Below are 20,426 nucleotides of genomic sequence, written 5' to 3'. Positions count from 1 at the left end.
GGTGGAATCAGGGCCTAGAAACTTTTCTGAAACAATGACCAGTTGCATGAAATCTTCCCCCTCATCATCCCTTTTCAAGCTCATGGTATTTTTACAGGGGTGTTTGTTTAATATTGCCCAAGTTTTCATAAAAGCAGAAAATTACTTGTGCCGGAAAGATAAATATTTTGTGCTCAAGTAAACATTTTATTCCCTAGGAGGTGTTGTCCATCCTTACTGTACACATCAGCCTTTGCTGATGAGGGTAGAGCTGTACCACAATTTATGTCCCAGCTATTTCCATTTCATTGAGAGATGTTGTTTCCATGTGGTTAAGGGTTCCTGCCTTCCCCCCAATGCTTCAAAAGGCCAAACAGAATAAATTAATTCATCCTTCAGAGTATTTTTCCATTCTACTTTTGGTATGTTCCTCCCATTGTAATATTACTACCTTTTGCAGAGGGTATTCCCAGTGCAAAGAAGAATTTACATATCAGTGGAGTTTGCTACTTTCCAAAACCAGCAGTATATGAGAGAGCCTTACATGATTGGGCTAGCACTAGGCCTTAGTTTACATTGGATCAGTATGTAAATCTCTGTTGAAAAATTTCAGTTTCTTGCTATTATCAATAGCAATATTCAGTTTCTTACTATTATCAAAATGGTAAAGAACTCATAATATATGGAGTACTGTCTTGTATTTTTTAAAGCTAGATATATGCCTGCCACGCCCCTGTTTGGGGTGAGGGATCCTCTGCCCTGAGCTCCTGTTGCTCAGAAGCAACGGCAATAGCTTTAGAAATAGCTGAAAAGTCTATCATTATCATAAAGTTTCTGGAGATTCCTAGAACTACTGCCATTGCTTCCAGGTTTTCCTTGGAAGTGACATCATCATGCTTCCAATGCTGCCTCACCACCATGTCCCTGCCCCTAACCCTAGGGATGATCCAGTCTTTCTCCATTTTGTCATGTGGCATGATGCTGGCAAATACAGAAATACACAAGGAAATATACTTAAAATGTGACCGGATTATCTTAGGCCTTTTCATACTTAGTGTTGGCAATATGAGATCCAGCAAAGAGATGCTAGAATTTTTTGATCTTTCTTTTATAGCTTTACATTCATTTGTATTAAATAAATAAAAATAATACAGAAATCCTAAGTTGTGTTTACTTAACAGATTTGATATGTGTCTGAGAAACAATGCAGAAAATTATCATGGTAGCTTGGTGAAATGTAAATGTGATGTATACATATAGTCGTGTGTGTAAATATATTATTTACACACACCACTACTTTATTATATATACCTTCTGAACAGGTAATTCATCTTTTCAACAGAGAATCTATCAAAAATAATTTAACTAATATACTCATTAATAAAGCCAAAACTATTTTGATGATTTACTGGGTTGTTCCTCTTTTTTTCAGGATGGAATACTACAACAAACCAGTTTATCCATCATAATCCCCTGTGATCACAACTCAACACTGTCTTAAATGCTCTTTAACCCATTGATTTCTGTGTTGGATTGTGGTCTACAGCTTTAATCAACTCACATAAACACTGTGTGATCACCAAGTCATCACCTGTCTAAATTTAGCTATGATCCTGGTTTTGGACTTGCACGTAGGCTAGCCTACCCAGCTGCGTTCAGTACATTAGCTGTAGTATCTTCCTAACCTAGCGAGAGCAGCAGAACTAGATACATGGTAGCAAGAATATACCTAGTACCAAGATTTCAGGACAGCTAATTTTTGATGATCACCACCCTCACATTGGCATTGTGATCAATGGACTCTACTTATTAACTAATTCTGGGGATATGTCCAGTATGAGGTCCCAGCAGAACACCACTTCAGAAAATCACTGTAGGGAGTGTAAGGAAGTCCATGCATCAATGCAGTGCCATAGTTTTTGCCCCAACCCATACTAGATATGTTGTTCTTCTACATTAGCAACAGAAGCAGCTGCAAGGAAGCACATCTCCTTTTTTTCTAAGGAGCTCAGAGAAATATACATGATTCTTTCTTTTTCCCTTTTATCTCGCAACAACCCTGTGAGGTAGGTTAGGCCATGACTGGATGAAGAACCCAGTGGTTTCCATGGATGAATTTACTTCTGCAACTGCAATGTGACATGTAGAGTATGTTTCAAATAAGTCCAAGGTTGCCATGGTCTGCCATACAGCAATCCTTAAAGGTGTTAGACATTTGTGGGATATCTGAGTTAGTTGTAACAGCAACACCACCAGAATAGTCTTGTGGCTCCTTAAAGACTATTTGTGTATTTAGACAATGTATACGCTGCCTATCCAGGCACCTGCTCGAGCTTGGTCACAAAATAAATACTATAGTAAAATAAAAACAGCATGGAAAAAAAAACATTAAGCAGCCTAAAAATGCTATCCTCAAAACTAGCCAACCAATGTATTCCTGTATAAATTGTCATGGGCTTTAGCCCATTTTGTCAAATGCATTTGGGATTTTAACTCTACTGAAAGTAGATGTAGTGAAAAACAAACAGAAGTTTGCTTGAGCAATGTGGAAGTCTAGGCAGTTTGGAATAGGTCAGTTTCAGTTTGAAGGCCAGGCTCTCTGGCATTAAAGGCAATCAATAATGAAGATGAGTTGGAATAGCACATATTCTTCAAGCTCCAGTTCCTGCAGTTTCTCCCTGTATACTACTAGGGTCAATGAATCCACTGAATGCTGCTGTAAGAGCCTTTACATCTCCTTCCTTTAATGCTGAAACTATGTTACATTCATGCTCATTAGCATCTCTGGGAAAGTAATTAAGTCTAAATTACTAAAAAGCTATTACTCTCATCACATAAGTTCGATACAGTAAACTGGAGCATATATAAGTACTTAAGGTAAGTTTCATTGTTCTAGGGTTGCCAGCCTCCAGGTGGTAGTAGGAGATATCCTGAGCTCCAACTCAGATTGCCCATACCCCATAGTTGCTTTTGAGATTGTTAGATGTTTGGAGATAGGATGGAAGATTTGTCAAATCTTTCTCATGGTGATCTTGCTCTTCTTCCAAGGAGCTCAGGGCAGCCTACTTGACTCATCTCTTCTCCACATAACCCTCCAAACGACTGGCTTTAGGAATCCATTGAGGTTCATGGTGAGGGATTTGAACCCAGACCTCTTCAATCCTAGCCCACCACATTAGTACCTAGACAGGCCAGGCTCTGGCCAGCATCATGTATTGCATTAAGACCCATGTGGCAATTACTTTGAAAAAGGTACTGCTGTTCAAAGGCTCACCAACTTCCTCTCAAGTTTGAGTTTGCTCATACCAAATGATACATTTGCTGCCTGTATCAGCCAGTCCCTGCTCTACTTCTGATTAAGAGCAAATGCCTCTTTATGGAAGAAGAGAAAAGAGGCTAAAATAGCTGACAGCCCATAAAGCTTCAAAACAGCATATGTGAGAGGAAATTGAGGAACAGAACACAGCTTGTGGAAAATGTCAAAAGTGCTGCTGCAAAGTTGAAGTGAAGTGGCATTTTCATGCTAGTGTCAGAAGGTATTGCTCCAGCGAGTTGCAAGGCAGAAACAGTGTAATATGGAGGCTAATTAAAAAGCATGCAACCGGCAGTCAACTTTGGTAAAGTATGAGGGAAAGCACAATATAAGGCATATGTTCATATCAAAGGAACAAAATATCCAGACCTCAGAAGGTTATTTAAGAAGACGACTTCAGAAAAGGTGTGTTTGAAAAAGACTCTTCCCTACTACATGTGAATAAATGAGAGCCAAAAAATAAACAGGAGTCTTGTGGCACCTTACAGACTAAGAAAAGTTTATACCAGCACAATACTGAGCTCACTTCATCAGATACAGTGAGACGCAGCAAAAGCATCACAGACGAGCGTCATTTATGCATGGTCGCTTTAACCTCCTTTATTCCCCGTTTCAGCCAGGATCAAAGTAATCCGGGTTGGGGGAAACGGTATGCATTGGCTGGAATGATCAGGGATGAAACTGTGTGCGAATGGGCGCATGAATACAGAAAAGCAGTCTCCCAAGTTCAAATCAAGTCCCACCCCTTTAAATGCTGCTCTATAATTGGCTTACCTAGCGAGAGAAGGTTTCCTTCCTCCCAAAACCCAACTGCTGCATAAAAAAGCATTTTAACAACAAAAACCGGAGCAATCTGAAAGAAGGGGGGGGATCCAAGCCTCGTTTTTTAAAGAGCTCCGAGGTAGCCGGCAGCACTTGAATCCCTGCCTCTTTACACATTGCTTCCTGATTGGCTGTGAGAGAAGCCAATCTTCTGTGCTTCCCCTGTTTGGCTATCTGCATGCTGCCTTGAAGAGGGGTTTGGAAAAGGGTGGGGCGAAGCTCAACCCGAGAAAGGTGTAACGCTCACTCAGTGATTCCGGAATGAGCCAAGATGAACAGTTTAATTCAGGCCAGAAGAGGAATGGGAAAAGCCGCGTTCGTTTTGTGTTGAAACAAGGTTGAGCCAACAAGGAATGAGGTAACGTGCACACAGAAAAATTTCATCCTGGCTGAAACAGGAGAAAAAAGGAGGTTAAAGCGACCATGCATACATGACCGAGGAGTCTCTTATAACAGAGGAGTTAGCCTCTTCGTCTTTTTACTTTGTTTATTATGCTTGTCTGACCAGCCTGGTAGTTTAATTGCACACTTTGGCTCATTTTGTTTTAAATATCTGGATACACATGCATGTATTGATCTAGGCTGAATCTATGTGTGGAAACCCAGTGAATCCCTAAATTGACATGGTAGCTTGCTGGTTGACCTAGGGCAGTGGTGGCGAACCTATGGCACGCGTGCCAGAGGTGGCACTCAGAGCCCTCTCTGTGGGCACGCAAGCCGTCGCCCCAGCACAGAGTTTGCCTGAGTTCGTTCCCCCGGCTGAGGAGGCTGGGGACCAGCGGTGCCTTCCCGGCTCCTCCGGGAAGCGCCAGGCTCCTTCCCAGTACCTTGTCTGCAGTCGCCGGCTGCATGCTCCGGAAGTGAAGACAACGACGAGCCTTCTGCCGAGAACTGGAAGAGGCAGGGACGGGGCTGGACCAGGAGTGGGACGCCTGGGCAGCCGTCTGCGGCGGGCTGGTTGGTGACTGCAGCGCAGGGGGTTGGCGGTGAGGGCCGAACGGGGGCCCGCTTGGCGTTTGTGATGAAGCCGTGTGCTGGAGCCAAGCCCTTCGCTTAGCTCAGGTTTCCACTCTGCTCGTTCATGCAACCGAAGGTGCCTCTGAGCGCGTGCAGAGGGCTGTCCCCATCAGCCCCCCCTCATAACAGTCTTTTTTAATTCGTATGAACAGTTGGAAAAAGAACCAAACTGAAGGGGTGGGGGCTATGCTCCAGCTGCTTTCCTTCCCCCACTCAGCCGCCCATGCAGAGTTGCCAACCTCCAGGTAATAGTAGGAGAAAAAGACACCACTGTACTACTATCAGGAGATTAGGAAATCAGTACAGGGGCGACAAAATTGTACAATAACAATTACTGTTAAGTGCAACCAATATTTATCCTATGGTGTCTAAATACAACTATACATATAAACATACAGTGTTATGTACAAGCATACAAAAATAACAAGCACAACCAAACAAGTCCACATGGATGGTGACACAGACACTAACAAAATTCACAAAAATGCAAGGTCTTTGGCAAGGTGCTGCATTCTTCTATAAGTCCCATGCAGGTAAGTGTGCAATTCTAGCAGAAATACCAATTTTAGAGGAGTAACTTGATGGAGGATACGGCCGTTTCAAATTCTTATGGGTAGAATTCTTCATCAGTCCTTCATATAGATTCCTCTAATATTGCACATCTTAAAGATTAAATTTCAAAATACTGGATGCATGTTAGTTCCCACGAAGGGTAGTTATCCTTAAGGCAGCTGATGCCCCACCATCCTCAGGCTCCGCCCCAAAAACCTCCCGCAGGTGGCAAAGAGGGACCTGGCCACCCCATGTGGACTTCTAGCTGTGTTGGCACTTTGCAATAAATAAGTGGGTTTTGGGTTGCAGTTTGGGCACTCGGTCTCTAAAAGGTTCGCCATCACTGCCCTAGGGCAAGTCACACACACTCAGCCTAACCTAACTCTCAGGGTTGTTGTGAGGATAAAACAGAGGACAGGAGAATGATATAAATCACTTTGGGTCCTGTGACAGGCCTTTTCTATAAACTGAGGGGACTCACACAGTCTCCCTGATTTTAGGGAACCAGGTTTGTTGTTTTAGTAGTAGTAGTAGTAGTAGTAGAAGCAGAAGCAGAGTTGGGTTTTATACCCAGCTTTTTCTCTACCTTTAAGGAAACTCAAACTGGCTTACAATTGCCTTCCCTTTCCCTCCCTACAACAGACACCTTGTGAGGTAAGTGGGGCTGAGAGAGTTCTGAGAGACCTGAGAGTAGCCCAAGGTGACCCAGCTGGCTTTATGTGTAGGAGTGAGGAAACCAATCCGATTCACCAGATCAGAGTTCACCGCTCTTAACCACTACGCCACACTGGCTCTATAAACCTTCCCCTCAGTTAAGTTTTTATATGCCAACTTTCTCTACCATTTAAGGAAGAATCAAACAGACTTACAATAATCTTCCCTTCCCCTCCCCAAAACAGATATCCTGTGAGGTAGGTGGGGCTGAGAGAGCTCTAAGAGAGCTGTGACTAGCCCAAGGTCACCCAGCTGGCTTCATATGTAGGAGTGAGGAAACCAACCCAGTTCACCAGATTAGTGGAGGAGTGGGGAATCAAGTTCAAGCGGAGGAGCGGGGAATCAAGTGGAGGACTGGGGAATCAGTTCACCAGATTATGTGGAGGAGTGGGGAATCAAACCCGGTTCTCCAGATTAGAGTCCACCGCTCCAAACCACCGCTGTTAACCACACCACCACGCTGGCTCTCAGTGCTCTTAAGGTAGTGCGTGTGTATGAACGTGTTGGCAGCCATGAGGTATGCTTTGTGGTGTGCAAGTAGACTACGGAGATCACTGAGGCAGGATTAGTATATAAACAACAAAAATTATTTACGGGTTGGCTTCAAAGAACAGATGAGCAGCACAGGTCTCCAGATAGTCAGAGGAGAAACCTGGCTGAGGCACGTAAACGTAAGCTAGTTATGGCTTCAGAGTGTGGTTTAAATTTTCTTCGATGCTTTTAGGTACAAACAGGCTTTCGCTGACTAATCACTAGGTTGGATCCTTTCTCACATGCAGGATTGCATCCACTTCAGCCTCCACTTTCCCAAGAGTCAGACTAAATGGTACCGTCTGCTCATTACCAGGTATTCTAATTTCTCATAGAGGTGTCACACTACCTGTGAGCTCCAGGCTGGGAGTGCAGCTGGAGTCAAGGACGAGTAGCTCTGCAGATTGTTATGACGGGCTGTGCCCCGGCCGATAGCTGTAATCTCTCATGGGAACCAGAGTCAGCCTAGTAACTAACGGTGCCTTTCTGATGTATAATGGCGCCCTTCTGATGTATATGTGTTCAACCTTCCTGCCTTTTCCCCACTTGAGTCCTTGTCCCTTTTCCCAGTAAGTTGCTGCTTTCCATCTTATGCTTTCCAAATAAATGGCTTCTTAGAGAACTCTGTTTGGATGTTCTCGTTTGGGATTCGACAGGTGGACCCAGACCTTACACTACCCTTCAAACTGTCTGCTCTTTTACGGAGGCAGACCCAGACTATCCCTGCAAGCTCCCTCGGGTAGACCTGAACTGAATCATCTCCTACTGTGCTTCCCTCCAGCAGTCCATCCCCCCCGAAAGGTGATTAGATGCTGGAGCTGCATTCCCATAGGCTCAGCTGAGTAGCTGTTCCCCCACCCCAGGGGCAGGACAGCCTTCTGTCCACCACACAACCCCCCTTTTGGAAACTCAGTAAACAGGTGAGACCTTTTTTGGATCTCTGCCTGGTCAATGTGGCCTGCTTACTCTTTATTACATCACAGTAATATTAACAAGCAATATGAACAGTGGTTTACAGAAACGGAATTGGAAGAGTTAATGGTACAATAACATTTTTCATATTTACATATATAAACACACCACTCTTTTCTTTTGGTACAGACAACACTTTTGAGCTTGCATCCTCCTGTATAAAGCGTCAGAGACCACATTTTCAGGCCCACTGACATGAAGTTAAAATCAATGTCTTGCAAAAGCAAACTCCGCCAGAGCAATTTGCCATTATTGACCTTAGTGTTGGGGAGCCAGCCCAGTGCAGAGTGATTTGTGCACAGGGTAAACTTTCATCTCCATACATAAGGCCTTAGATTCCCTATAGCCCACATAATAGCCAAACACTCCTTCTCCATGGCTGAAAGGTGTTGTTCCCTGGCCAGGAGCTTCTTGCTTAGGAATAACACTGGGTGTGTAAGTCCATTGGGCCACACTGACTCACTACTACCCCTAGACCCTTCTGAAGAATCTGTGGTTACAGTGAAAGATTTTACAAAGTCAGGGACTATGGCCACAGCTTTCAACGTCATCAGCTTTGTTAACTTCTGGAAAGCAGTTTGGCATTCTGCTTCCTTCACCTGATCCAGGCTCAGTGCTGCTGCTCTCGGGAAGTGGAAAACCACTATAAGGATCATGTGTAACAATCCTGCATTAGCAGCAAAGCAAAAAATAAACACATAGATGTTAAACCCATATGTGTTAATCAATCTTATCCCCCTTCCAATACTTTTTAAAGTCCTGGACCTGTAGCAACATCCCGTTTAGCCCCACCACACTGATGGTTGCTAATAAACATGTAGCGGGTCAGTATAACATGGGTTTTATTGCATAGAGGACCGCAACTACCAATATGCAAGTTATTAAACAAGCCACTTTGTGTTCCTGTGGTTTTATGACACCTCCTTCCACTCATGTATTTGAGGTTTTTACTTGGCTACAATGCCACCTGGCCATTTGTTTTCTTTTTTCCCTTTTTGGGTCTTATGATCAATATCTTGTCCCCTGGTTCAAAAAATCTGTTTGGGCTCTTGCATCATATCAGTTCTTTGGCTTCTGCTGGGCATGATGAAGATTCTGGATGGCAGCTGCCAGCACCCCACTCAGAGCGTTCTGCAAGTCCTCCACATATTGCATGATGGTTTCTGGTTCAGGAACTTCTTCTCCTTCCCACACCTCATTGATGATGTAAAGGGGTCCTTGAACATGTCAACCATACAAGAGTTGAAAGGGACTGAACCCAGTGCTCTCCTGAGCAACCTTCTCTGTAGGCAAACAGCAGGCGTTGCAGGTTCTTGTCCCACTCATTTCGATCCCACTCATTTCGATATGTTGCAATGTAAGATTTGATTGTCTTCCCCAGAGTCCCACTGATCTGTTTCATTAAGCTATTAGTCTCCAGATGGTATGAGGCTGATGTATCATCATACATTTCACACCACATATGACCCGCTGCATCAGAGTGGACATAGAGGAGGTTCCAAGGTCACTCACAATCTCTTTTGGAAAACTGAGTCTGCAGAAAAGAAACAGCAGGGCATCTGCTACTTTGATTGCCTCAATGTTGCTCAAAGACGCCACTTCCAGAAATCTAGCAGCAAAGGCAACTTGTATCAAGATATGCCACTGTCCTCTTCTGGTGGGTTCATTCAGTGGACCAATCACCGTATATACTCGCGTATAGGCCGAGTTTTTCAGCCCAAAAAAAGGGCTGAAAAATCCCAGCTCGGGCTATACGTGGGTCAATATGGTAGGTGGAGGGGGGAAACTTACCGCTGCTGCAGCTGCCACTTCCAGGGCGCCTTCCCCCAGGCCAGGAGTGGCCTGCGCAGCCTCCTGCGCACTGGGGTTGGCTCGCTGCCGCCGCCTCCAGCGCGCCTTCCCCCGGGCCAGGAGCGGCCTGCTGGGCCTCCTGTGCGCTGGGGGGGGGCGCCGCCTCCAGCGCGCCTTCCCCCACCGCCAGCTGATCACCACCTCTCCCGGTAAGTAGGTGGTTCAGGGGCTCTTCCCCCTCCCCCCTAGGGTGGTGCTGGACTCGGGGTGGGTCTGGGGGGCCCGGGAGGCCGGGCGGGAGGGTTACCCTGGGGTTGTATAAGCCGACCCTCAGCTTATACGCGGGTGCCTAATTTTTCCCCATTTGGGGAGTGAAATTAGGCACCTCGGCTTATATGCGGGTCGGCTTATACGCGAGTATATGCGGTATGTTAACTCCCACTCTATTATGGGCAGAGGCTGCAGTTTTGCTTTGGTTCTGTCCCTTGGTTTGCCCACGATTGGTTTGCCCACGAAACATGACATATTTTGCAGAAGTCTGCCACATTTCTTCCTATGCCAGGCCAATAAAAACATTGGATCAGTCAGTGCTTAGTTCTAGCCACTCCCAGGGGACCTGCAAATAGGCTGTCATATGCCATTGGCAGTAACTGAAATCTGTACTTTCGTGGGGCCATCAGTTGGACTTGCCTCTCCCAAACAGCTGAAATTTTTCTTTGCAGTCTCTGTACATTTGCCCCCCTTAAGCATAAATTTTACACGGTGTTCTACAGACGCTCCAGGTGGGCCTTTCTCTTGCTGGTTGTGTTAAGCCTTTTAAAGTCTCATCAGCTTGCTGATCTGCAATCAGCACACTAGACAGTGTATTCTCCTCCACTTGCCAGTCTGGTTCCCTAGGCAATACTTGCTCTTGGGCTTCTGTGTTGCAATTTCCCTCCCCCCTCTGAGGAATTCTCTCTGGCTGCAGACCTAGTTTCTGACTTTTTATTCAGCATTTTACTTTGGCATCTGGTCACTATATTGACCTGTTTGAAATGTCTTGCCAAATCATTGCCAATCAGAAGTGGAGATGGGATTTCTTCTCACACCCCCAGTTTCCAATCTCCTTAAAGGTAAAGGTAAAGGTCCCCAGTGCAAGCACTGGGTCATTCCTGACCCATGGGGTGACGTCACATCCCGACGTTTCCAAGGCAGACTTTGTTTGTGGGGTGGTTTGCCAGTGCCTTCCCCAGTCATCTTCCCTTTACCCCCCAGTGAGCTGGGGACTCATTTGACCGACCTCGGAAGGCTGGAAGGCTGAGTCAACCTTGAGCCGGCTACCTGAAACCGACTTCCGTCAGGATCAAACTCAGGTCGTGAGCAGAGCTTTTGACTGCAGAACTGCAGCTTAACACTCTGCGCCACGGGGCTCCTTTCCAATCGCCTTACCCGTCTTTATATGTTACCTGTATGTTAGCTGAGGGCACATTAAAATGAGGCCCTACCAATTCTTTCTAGCCTCTTCCTTTTTATGAAAGTACCATTCAGGCCTCACTAGCTCTGGCTTTATTAGAGCCACTTGAGCTCCTGTCCATCACAGATGCCCCATTTGTTACCCTAAGTAGGCAGCCTCCACTTTAGTTGGTGGAATTAGCTGGGGAGACAGAGCAAGAGGGAGTACCTGGGATTGATAACCTACATATACCAGGGATAATCCTGGGTGAAAACTCTCAAATGAGCAGGTGGTTATACAATTAAAATTGGTTTCATTAAAGAATAAAAATAATAAGGAACATACTTTCAAGCAATGGACATACACACACAAATACAAGAGCTAAGAGAAAAAGGGTGGAAGTTGGATAGGGTTTCAGGGAGGGTGATATTTACTGGTCTTGAAGGGATGTCCAGGGAAAGCAGCACTGAAGAGGAAAATGGCCAGCATTTCCAGGAACTAAGAAAAGAACCCACACACAAATGGAGGAATATGCACGGATCTAAGAAACTTGAATGGCCAATGGACCAATATTTATACCCCAAAATGGGTCCTGGGGTGGTATGAGGTAAGCTGGCAGGAAAGCCAGAGACAAAGAATTGATTGCTTTTGCAGGGTTAGAACAAAAAGATAGGAGAGGTTTGATGAGTAATTAGGATCCAAGATAATGCTTGGGATATTCTCCTGAATACTGACTGATTGCCAGGATGGGTGCAGATAGGATAATTAATAGTCTGCTCGGAGCTCTGATACAATCACCTTAAGGTGATACAATGGAGATTAGCTTGCCCCATTGTGCACACCTTCGGGCCAGAGGAAAAGCACAGCTGCCAACGACCTTCCTGCTCAAGTAACACACTCAAGATGGATCCCAAAATTCTCTGAGAGGCATCCATTTTGTGTGTAGCAGTGTCTTGCTCTTTGAACTCCATGCCTTCGTGGCACCCCTTAGCAGGAGGAGGGGTCTGACTGTTTACACCTTGGGGAGGAAGGTATAAGTAAATAAATACAAAAATAGATTTAATGCAAACCACTGTTATCATAATTTTCTCAATCATATAATTGTATGCCAGTAAAATTAGCTTAAAATACAATTTAAAAACCTTTCTAAATAATCTTTCTCCTCATTATCACATTATTGCCTTTCCAATCCATTGGCACAAATAATTGACCATTAAAAATAAAAAAGAAGTGAGGCAAGCAGAATCTCCAAGAGGAAGAAAAAGGTTGATAGGGAAAAGTTGCTGGTGATCAGCATATGAATGGATTATTCTATTATTCAGTATGAACTGAAATTCAAATACCTTGAATTTCTGGATGGGTGTGATGGAATTGAGGAATGAGAGAGAAAATATGCATATTTGGATCCTAAACTGATGAAAGATTATAGTTTCTGTTGTATATTCAGAAAGGAAAAAAAAAAGATAAACTACTAAAAATCATCCTAGGTCAGTTCATAGCAGCTTTTAATACACACGTGCACACACGTTTTAAAAACGTGCTAGCAAGGAACTGCAGAATGAAAAGTGAATTAAATGAAGCAAAAACAAAGAGATACCTGCATTTTTAGAATGCTGTAAGAAGTATTAACAGTGAAGTATTGTTTTGTAAAATCTTTTTTGTAAACAACCCAGCTTAAGGATTTTATGCAACACGGTGCTACAAGCACATAGGCTTGCTTAGATTTCACTTAACAGTGCAGTCCAAAGACTGTCTCTTTGGTTTCAAATTTAAGAAAAACAAGAGAGCAAACTATCTCACTTGGACACACTTTAATGTGGTGAGAGGGTTGGAGTCTGTTAGCGAAGCTAAGATCCTCTGTCAAGAATCTGAACTCCTAGCTGAGTCACTCAAGGTTAAAGCTGAGACAAGAGACTAAGCTGCATCTCCACCCCATTCAGAAATCAACAGTCACATCAGTGGAAGCAAACTGACAGCTCCAATGGTGATGAGGGTGGAGGAAGCCTTGAAGAGTACCTACTGGGCAGTAGTAGTGGAAGGTGACACTGGTGGAAGATCTTTCATGGACAAAGGCAATGACACTTCAGCTAACCCTGATTAGTACTGAGCAGAAGGTGGTAATGGTAAACCAGTTCTGATTATTTCATACCCTGGAAACCCTATGGTGAGGCAACCCAAAACAAAAGAAACTGTAATGCTGGAAGACAAAACTGCAGAATGACTTTTGCAGGAAGCGTAGCCAACCACAAAACGACTGCAACAAGAGGCAGCGCCAACCAGATGGTCAGGTTGGTCAAAGGTCATGCATAACTTTAACAGTAACTCTTCAACATTTCGGGCAGAAGCTTTGTTTAACAGGGTGACCTTTAATACAAACATATTGATTAAAAATATTTTCTTGCATACACACAGCTTACCCTCATTCACACAGTGGAGATCCTTGATCGGTTGTGGCAGTCGCTGCTGAAGCCACATTTTTGCAAAATCGCACAGCAATCAGATCTTCAATGACAAATCAGAAGCTATACTGGGAAAAAATCCCCACCTAGCCTCTCACACTTTGTAAAATCACTTAGTAGACACCAGGAAAGGTGTTGGTGAGGTGCCATGGCGCTCTATTGGGGACTCCTGCTTTACAAGATGGAGCCCTCTAACTGACCTGCTGCTAAAATGATTAAAAGGATAAAGACATTTGTTGATTATATTGGTCCATAGAAACTTTCCAAACACATATAATACCTTTCACTAAGACCAGAAAAAACACCACAGAACAGCACATCTCTACACTACTTAATCCAATCAAAGACCTAACAGTCAGTATCCTATTTGTATAGTAGTGGTTAACTGTGGCAGACTCTAACCTGGATAACCGGGTTCAATTCCCCACTCCTCCACAGGAAGCTTGCTGCGTGACTTTGGGCCAGTCACGGTTCTCTCAGAACTCTCTCAGCCCACCCAGAGTTAGGCAACGGCAAACCACCTCTGAACCTCTCTTGCCTGAAAACCCCAAGAGGTTGCCATAAGTCAGCTGTGACTTGACAACGCTTTCCACCACAACATAAACCGCACACTAAGGGTCCTCTTAGCCCCCAACCCTCCTCCTCTTTTTAAAAACTTTTTTTATCAAACAGCCCAGCTGATGAATAACAACAAAGCCTAAAGATTACTTATCATTGTGTGGTATTTTGGTAGCATTTCATTAAATTACTTCATAGTCAAATAATACAAATGTCTCAGAGAAGTTATAACCGTTTCTTGACAAGCACATTTATGTATTTCTCAAGAACCCAATTCTAAATGGCTTAAAACAGAACTGTAAATAACATATCAAGTCAGAAAGATTGAAGTTAATATAAATGTGCAATATATTTTTAGTACATTAGGGATGACAACATCAGTTTTCTAGTGCAAAACCTGCTTTTTTATTAAAGACAATTTGGAAGGCCCATTAAAAATACATTATGCTCAGTGAAAATGAATAATCCCCATGCTGACAATCAAAGGTTAAACACAGGATAGTTTCTCTTTCTGTCATACTTATTTACATACTCAAAATTATACAGGAGTTAAATACATGCCTGAAAACAAGTTGATAAACGACAACATGATACTAATAGTTCGAAAAACACTTTATGATGATTTAACTTGGAATGAAAACGTCTTCAAACACTCAACAGATGTTATCGTTTAAATTCAAAGATTAAAAAGGTTACTGTCGCATTATGACTCTTCAACAGAACGCAGGTAGAGTTAAGAATTTGTGTGTGACAATTTCTAAAAAGGAGATTGTGGGTAATTTTTAGAAGTCTGGGAAGATGCTATCAGAATTGTAACATTTTCATTATCTTCCTCTTTGTGAAACTATCAAGTTCTCCAACAAGTATTTTCTCTTCAGTTTTCTCTTCAATACTTTTTAATCAATATTTTGACAAAAACACATGTAAGCAGTTCTAGATTTTCATGTGAAGATTTTGATCTATTTTTTTTCTCCACAGAGAACCCAGTTTTATTGACCACAACTGTACACCATCTACCATCATTCTCTACATTAGCACAGGCAGAAAAATGGTGTGTGTATGTGGAAGATTTACAATCTTTGCACTGTCTTAAGAACTTAAAAGCCACCTGCCAAATGCTATTAATTTACAATTTTGCACTCTTATGTATCAGATTATTCTACTTGTAGAATTGTTGGATTCCATACATTTTAGAATACATTTTACATTTAAATGATTCTTCTGAATAGATACAGAATAATTATGTCCTGCGAACCAAGTTTTGTTGCCAAAATAAAATATTTTTAAAGGTAATGGTTCAGCTGGAATATAAAAAGGTATGATTTCTTTCTTGGATGAACTAGCAAAGTAAATGAAAAATATCCTGAGCAAGTCTAACAAGGCAATCTAATATTTTAAATCTATATGAGAATAGACACAAAGCAAAAACGGAAGACAGTGGCGTCAGGATGAATGTGTGCTGAGGGAGTACTGGTTTAGTTTTTACAGTTCGATGGAAGCACTTCCCAAAATCTGACACACTTTATTCACAAGTTTGCCATTACTGGGCTTTTAGTTCATAAATGAAACCAAAAGAGGAAGTAGAAAGTTCCTCTGCATAATGTCCTAAGAAAATAATTCAAAATGCTTATATTGCATTTTTGCAATGTTTTGTGCTAGAGTGCTCACCAAGCAGAGAGAGAGAATGCCAGTTTAAATGGTGCACTTCATTAAAGATAGACTTTGGAATAATTACTCACATTGGCAATGGCTTTAGTTTCTAAAAAAAAACTACTGTAGAACAAGTGGCTTCAATGGTTAATGATAATTTCTTTTAATTACATAATAGGACTCAGCTAACATCAGTGGGGGATCTCCTATGAAACTAATGAAGCTTAAGCTTCAGGGGCCCTAATCCCTGCAGCAACTTTTTTTTAATGAGTGAATTTTTCAACAAAATCAATGTAGTTTTTTAAAGTGTTTGTTATTAATATATAGCTATTTTAGTGATAGAATCATAAGCCAATGGGTTGAAGCACTTACTATTGACCTTAGAATATGCTCTAATACCCATTTCATATGGCTTCAAAGTGTCCCTGGTCAAATTTCAAAATTTTCTCAGGGGCTTGCAGTGCCCAAACTCTCAGCTGTATGGGCTCACTGAGCTCGCCAGAATCTATTCATAGCCTACATTTTGGCAGCTGGATCCTCGAATCCTTCATTGGTGCTCACCTTAATAGTTCTATAGATCAGCCCTTAGGCTAGAGCCAATTGGAACCATAAAAAGACATCTAAATTTTCAATTCAGTCTGCAATCGTCTCGCTTGTGCATTTTAACACCAAAAATCTGATTTTCACCTCTTTATCCTAACGAGCCCCCTCTGATGACCTTCTACCTCTCTGTTGGAGAATGAACCAATACATCTGCCATAGAACCCCACTGAAGAAGATAAAAGCGGTTACCCAGACCTTGTTGTTGGTGGGAAGGGGCTCACTGTATGGCCCATTTTCAAGGACTCCATCCCACCACCCTGTTCTCCACCATTTGGGCCTCGAGGTCCTTGCAAGGGCAGCAAGGGCCTTTGGACCTTGTTGGATGTTGCCCTAATGTTGCTGGTCGCGGAGGGGCCCCCATAATAGTTCAAACTTCAGGGTTCCAAAAATATAGGTCCGCCGCTAGCTAACATATATATTTGATACTTAGAACGAGGGTCAGGAATTCATACAGGCAATCATTCAGATTCAAGTAAGCTGAGCAAGTTTAACTACTGTAATAGAATCAAGCAATTCTTCTTGTAAGAGTCCATTGACAAACTCAGGTCAATATTGTTTACAGGGGGCTTTGTATGTGTGCACACACATGCACCTTTGAGGGGATACTTTTGCAATGTTTTCAACAGTTGAGTATTTAGGAATAAGCCTGAAAACACAGCAGACTAATTAGGTACTGCAAAATAAAGAGCCATGACTACGTTAACTCCCAAAATTATTTGAAAATACAGGTCACATCCTATATAATAAAAATGGCTTTTGTCCTAATTTGCTACAAACTGCTATATGAGGGCCAAACTAGATGTCGCAGCGTCCATGGGTTTGACCAGCGGACACTTAACTCCGTTTTAGAGAAGAATGTGGTCATTTAAAAATGCCACAAGGACCTGATCCAGCCTGCGACAGGACCAGGCAATCTTTAAAACGTGGGCAAGGAAACAAGTGCCGAAATCCCCCCACCCACAGGTTAGACCTGTGAATACCATAACATCTAGTTTGGCTCTGAGTCAGTATTACAGCCCATTCCGTGCGCTAGTGAAAAGTAGTGAATGTAATTTTATTTTCCTTTCCCTATCTTCCCTATTTCCTCTGTATTTTGAAAAAAAAAAAAAATTTTTTTTAAAAAAAGTATTACAGCCCATTCCTGAGCCTCCCGCTGGCGTCCCACCAGTGCAAAGCCCTGCGCCGGCGTCCTGGGGGGGACGTTCCCGGTGCATGCCAGGGGGCGGAGCTGCCAGTAGGCAGCTTCCTGACCCCTTTCGCCCCGGTTACGCTGTCCGCAACAACAGCAATTCTGTACCAGGTTTTTGCTGGGGCAGCCTCACCATTTTCAATGGGGCAAAATGCCCCATTTTCAAACCTTAAAACATTTAAACGGCTTTTTAAAGCCCTTTAGCGGATGGGGAGCGGCTCTGGAGGCGCTGCAGCGGCGCCTCGGCCATGCCATCCCTGGCCACTGAAGACTCAGGAACGGGCAGTTAGAGGAGGTGGAATTTGGAAAAGAAAGTCACCAGATCCTATAATTTTTTTCCCAATTGTTTAAATTGGTGCTGAAAAATGTTTCCTGAAGACTACTGTCCCACTCTTCCCTTACTACATACACTAAGCGTATTTAGATAATGGCTGCAATACTAAACACACTTACTCAGGAATAAGCCCCACTGAACTCAGATTTACTTTTGAGTATACATGCTTATGATTGCACTTTAAGTGTACTATAGACATTTCAGTGCAATGAAATATATATCTTTGGGGATGCATGCTGCTTGTCTACAGATCCTGATTTAATTGACTTCTGGGTATGCAACCATCAGACTGAATGTATATATTGAACATGTTTTAGAAAACTGATCAAATTTCATAATTCTGTCATAGCATCACTAACTCTCACATTGAACTTTGACATATAGACAGACCTGTACTCTGCCAATTCTACATTTGTTTACAGTTGTAAAAAACTGTAGGCTAACTTGCATTCTACCAGCAAACCACCTCTGTTAATCTCTTGCCTTGAAAATCCCATAAAGGGGTCGCCATAAATCGGCTGTGACTTGATGGCACTTTACACACACACACAACTTGCATTCTAATTCCTGATTCTTCTATGTTGGTTGTTTTTACAGTATTTTTAGAAAACCACAAAGAATATACGGTTTTAGGTGGATTATCATACAGTGTAAACATAAAGTTGAAATTATTTAAGGCAACTGGAAATTTTCAATGACCACTGTGGTTTGCTATAGTCTTTGGGTGGGGTGGAGGAGAGATCTATATTCAACTACAATCTCAAATATTATCTACAGAAAACCCAAATGAACTACTAAAGTTCCACCAAGTTGTATCTTTACATCTCTTCTAGGAGATAAGTTACCAAAGATTTCCAAAAAGCCAGTGGGGGGGGGGGGAAATGTTGATCCCAAAATTTTCTAGATTGATAAGAATAGGCACGGGGAAACCTTGAGATATATAAAATCAGAAAAAAATGTTAAATTCCTGAAAACTTTAAACTCACATTTTGTAATTAAGTAGCAAAGCTGTAGGGGAAAGTGTCTGTAACTGATGTTAGTTCTGCGAAACCAGAAGCAATACTTGCTTGCTATTTTCCCCAAATTATAATATCATCTGCTCCTCAATATAGTGCTAATGAATGAGTTTAAGGATATGGGGGTGGGGGAGAGCTCTTTTTGGTAAAATATTATTTTCTGAGAAATCTATTAAAATATCACATTTCCATTTTCACTAACACAGCTCTCAAGTACTGCCTACAAGTTCTCAGGAACAGGTTGTTTTCATGACGCTATTTAGTCAAGCATGCTTGTGCTTCATGGAAATTTGTGTACTTTTGAGATTTTTATTGCACCTTAGGACACATTTTCAGAAGGGCAAAGCCACTTGCACCAGTAGAAGTACTGCTGATACATCTGGAAGGAGAAGTCATTTCATCTGCATCCCCCTACTCAGTGCAGCTGTCTGTATTGTATGACTATTCATACGCACACTGGGATTCACAAATGACTGCTGGGGGAAGTGGCAAAACCCACTTTCGTCAGTATCTTCTACTGCATAGAATCTTGCTCCTGAATTTTTCTATTACAAATAATTTTAATCAGATTAATGATAATAAATCATGGATTTGGATCTAAAAGGTGCTCATCAACCAACGGAAGAACTTCTTCCGTGATCCAACGAACTTCTTTTGTGATCCAACCCAATAAGAGATTTATTTTTCCATGTATATATAAAAAAATCTAAAATCCCATTGGAAAACACATACTGTTTTAGTAATGCATAATCCTAACATATTCTTTTGTACAAACGATATCATCTGAAAAGCAAAAATAGCTATGGTTAGCAGCTCTTTCCTTGGCAAAGCTACTGAGTACAGCAAATTACTTCTCTAACCTCCGTGAAGTTAAAAGCTCAAACTTGAATAATAAGTTAATAGGCTTTCCCCTCTTACAAAGCTAGCAAATCTCCATTAGTCTAATAAGATTTTAGGCTAGTATGTTACAAAACTGGCTATATAAACCAACTAAGTGTGAAGCTGTTACTTACAACCCTTTAGTAAAAGATTTACTTTTTTCAATTAATAGACTAAAACCACCATACAGATTTAAGTTTAACTAAACAGAATTATTTACAAAAAATGAGGAAACCATGCTTTCTAATAACTTGGATCTCACTGGGGGTGGGATCACACATTTTCAGTTTTATACACAAAATGACAATACCAATTTTAAACATCTGAAAGTACAATTAGTTATCTCCCCAGTTTCATTAATTGGATGCTGAAAATTTCCAATTCGAAGCTTCCATAAATGAGAATAAATAAAATCATGCAAGTTACCAGCTAGGTAAGAAGTATTACTCATTTACAGAAAGCAGAGCCAACTAAAACGCCACATCTTGTGACATTTGTACAGTATGGCTTAGAGTCCCAGTCACAAAATTAATATTGGATCCAAGAATCAAAGGGATAAATATAAGAGATCCAGCCAGTTTTCTCTGTTCACTCTCAACCCTTACTACAGTCACC

The sequence above is a fragment of the Euleptes europaea genome, chromosome 16, assembly GCF_029931775.1.
Source record: "Euleptes europaea isolate rEulEur1 chromosome 16, rEulEur1.hap1, whole genome shotgun sequence".
Taxonomy (NCBI): domain Eukaryota; kingdom Metazoa; phylum Chordata; class Lepidosauria; order Squamata; family Sphaerodactylidae; genus Euleptes; species Euleptes europaea.
This window is presented reverse-complemented; position numbering follows the sequence as displayed.